Source organism: Pteropus alecto, unplaced genomic scaffold (assembly GCF_000325575.1).
Source record: "Pteropus alecto unplaced genomic scaffold, ASM32557v1 scaffold400, whole genome shotgun sequence".
Lineage (NCBI taxonomy): Eukaryota > Metazoa > Chordata > Mammalia > Chiroptera > Pteropodidae > Pteropus > Pteropus alecto.
In genome coordinates, this window is record NW_006430045.1 from 48,027 (window position 1) to 51,907 (window position 3,881).

The 3,881-nt window shown below is 30.8% G+C and overlaps 1 pseudogene; it reads right to left on the bottom strand.

Moving 5' to 3' along the window:
- Nucleotides 1-2,799: 2,799 nt before the first annotated feature.
- LOC112478949 lies at nt 2,800-2,918 on the bottom strand (annotated as a pseudogene).
- Between the last annotated feature and the right edge of the window lie 963 nt (nt 2,919-3,881).

Consider the following 3,881-nt stretch of genomic DNA (forward strand, 5'->3'; position numbering starts at 1 on the left):
GGGAGCCGGGGCGGGGGAGGGGGGGACCGGTGGAGGGGAGTAGTTAAATATATTTTGGATGACTATGCTTAGGTTCCTCTAAAATTATTTTTCATCCCAGTTATACTCTTAATAAAGGGCTTCCTTGTCTGTGTTGACAATAACAAAATAACTGTAGTTTTGGTATTTCTTGCATGCAATTTCAAAAGATTTTCCAGGGAAAAATTAATAGTTTAAGTCTAATAATAAGCTAATGAAATAGGCTAATGTTTATGTGGTTTGTGTTTCAGGTAGAGCTGTACCACCTACTAGTAAGTTTATTATCTTATTTATAACATTATACTGGACAGAGTGCATAATATTTTATTAGTAGAGTTTTTATTTTCAGAAGATCAAAAGTTAATTTAGAATTATTGGTGATTAACTCCTAACTGAACACTGCTGGTTTGTAAGAAAAACTGAGAAATACATTGTAACATCAAGGAAACTGATTTGTCTTTTTTTAAAAATTAAGATATCTGAACTAGGACAAAAAAAAATACCAACATTTTAAATGAGATGTGATGGAAGCAGGGAAGGAAATTAAAGGAGGGAGAAGGAAGAAGGAGCTAATTAAAGAGATATCTAACTTTATACAGAGTATATTCAGTGTTATTAATAGATAGAAAATTGAGGAGGAAGTAAATGCAAGAATGATCCATATACCAATAATTCTGCTAGGACTTCCAAAAAATAAGCTGGAATTTGGCTGGTTATTAAAGCTAGATATTAAAACAACCCAAAGAAGTATTTTGGATAGGCCTAAGGTAGTAAGTCAAACCACTCTCCCTTATTATTTTTGTTTTTCAAAAACTGTTGAGAAACTTTCCAGTGAGTATTTTTCCGTGCGTAGTATCTGGAAAAATATGTGCATGAAGACCTTCTGATAGTTAAGTCCATCCATGGTCATAATCAACTTTGCAAATCTTAATTTTATTATTTCACTTTCTACATTCCCCTCACATTTGTGAGCCTTTTTTAGAGATTACTAATCATTTGCAGGAAAGCGTAAAAGCACTTAATACATGACTAAATACCACACAAAAAAAATTCTTTTTAAAACAAAATGTACAAGGACTCTATGTAGAAGACAAGAGTCCAGTTTTGAAAGAAAGTAAAGAGTGATAGGTAAAACTTTAACTACTGCAGCATCGTAATGCCTTCCTAAAAGGTTTGAATATTCCTTTGCCCTGAATAGAAAGGTGAAGTATACAAAGAATAGTCTGTCTCATCAAAGGTCCTTCAAATAGAACACTAAATTTTCCGGGACTGATCAAATATTAAAATAATCTTTCATTAAACAGGAATAGTCTCAACTGTTTTGAAATTCCCTTGACTTTTCTTTTTGGAAATACCCTCTGAAAATTGCATGAGTAACAGTTTTGCTCTAACTCACAACCTAGAGAAATGTCTTTATTGGGTATATTTTTATATACTACATATTACTCATGTCTTTATTTTTCTTTCTGTTTTAAAGAACCTGCATCATTCATCAGTAAGTTCCTTCTCAAATACCAAAATTCATAGAATTTAAGCCAATTTTACTCCCTATTGCTATTACAGTATCAAATAGTCTAAAACCAGTGCTATTTCTCTGTACTTTCTCTGTATTACACAGATAATTTATGATATTGTCAAAGATTAAGAATTAACAGTTAACAGATTATACACATTATGAGAAATACTATTATCAAACCAGTCTTTGATACTGAATCCAATGTGATAGTCATAAGCATAAGCAAAGATATGGGGAAAGTTAATAAAAGTATAACATGAAGAAGGAAGATTAAGTGGTATGACTTCTCAATAGGTCCAAAAATAGTAAAAACCTATTGCAACAGTCAAGAAAGTAATAGCTTAATAGGCTCCAGGAAGACAATTTGCTTTGCTCTTCTACCAGAATAAGGGAGCTCTAATCCCAACCATTCAGGTCTTCTCTTAGAACACAACAGGGACATCAATACCAGCTATGTAATACAGCTTTCTTCAAAGAAACAGAGTAGAAATGCTACCATTTCTAGTACAAGTTTAATCTACAAAAAAAGTATGTCATTTTTAGTACCATTTCTAGTACAAGTTAAATCTATAAAAAAAGTATGTCATTTTTATATGACAGCAACTTTCCTATTGAAAAATGGTTTTAGAACATGTGCAGCTAATTCACCCAATAGAAAATTCAAACAGTAAATATTTAAAGAAGTATTAAGTCTCAATAGCCACTAAATGAATTCCCATTTTAACTACTATAATGTATTTCTTAATATGTATTATATGAGCATAAACAAAATCAGTAATGCTATTATAAAAAAGGTTTTTCATATGTGTTTTTAGATTTAATTACATCTAGATTTAAAGGTCAGTAACAAGTCTCCAAAATAATTAATTATTTATGTGTTCTAGCCCATACTTCCAATTTGAGCATTACTGAGAATATAAAACAAGGGAAAAGGAAACAACTTCTGGAAATATGTTTACGGCTAAGTTAACATAATGGCTAAACTCTAGAAAAGAGTCCAGAGACTTAGCCATAGAAGAATTGGTTGTTAATATGATAATATATGGCATTATAATTATAACCAACAATTGTTTTTTCTCTGACTCAGAATTTGCTGAACCAATTGGTAAGATTTCTTCTTTTTCTCAACTATTATATCTTTTAGTTTAAACAATATCTGGAAGTTTATTTTTTTTTTCTTTTTTTTTTAGGTGAGGCAACCCTTTGTTGACCTCACAGATTGCAAGGACCTTGTCAGCTTACAATCTCTTATTTTTTTTTTTTAATTCCTATAGCACTTGGTCTTCCTAGATGGTCTCCCATCCAAGTACTAACCAGGCCCAACCCTGCTTAGCTTTTTAGATCAGACGGGATTGGGCTTGTTCAGGGTGGCATGGCTGTAGACATATATTTTAATTTAGATATAATTGATACATAACATTATATTTATTTATAAAAAATAACAATTTAACATTTGTGCATATTACAAAATGGTCACTGCAATAAGTCTAGTTAACATCCATCACCATACACAGTTACAAAATTTTTTTCTTGTGATGAAAACTCTTAAGCTCTTCTCTCTTAGCAACTTTCAAATATACAGTATAGTATTAACTATAGTCACCATGCTGTACATTACATCCCCATGACTTAAGGTTCTCTCCAGTCCTGAGACTGTATATCTTAATTGTCTCATAAAGGACCATCTGCTAGAAATCACAGCACCAAATTAACTGATACAAAAGTGTTTGTGCTATTTGAGTATTATTTTATAAGACTCATTAAGGGATATTTATAAGGGAAATATGTTGTTTACTTAATAACTAAAAATAATAATAATATTTGTTTTCACTTTAGCAAAAGTCTCATAACTTCCTCATAAATACTGTATCTTATTTATGATTGTATTGCTATAGTATGTTGCTGCATGCACAGGAATATTATTAAGTTCCATGGTTGTTATTTTTCAGTGGAGCAAAAGCTAAGAATTGTACTGTTATTGACAATTATCTTGAAACTAAACCCAAGTGCCTTAAAGAAAGAATAAACAAAGAAATACACTATCATTCAATCAAATCAACTGACTTGTCAGTAACAAAGAAGAATGTTCTTACCAGGGGGAAAAAAGTTGAGGCTGAGGAAGAAAAAATAGAGAAATACAAGAAAAAAGTACAGTTTTTTAAAATATCCTGATGAATCTTCTAAATCTTACACACAGAATCCAAAAAAAATTAGTTCGGAATCTAAACAATTAAGGAGAATAAAAGAATGGACTATACCTGTCTTTTTTCTAAGATATCAAAATTCATAGACTATGATCAGTTAAGATTAATATTACAAATAGAATAGAGAGAAATCCTAAAAAGTA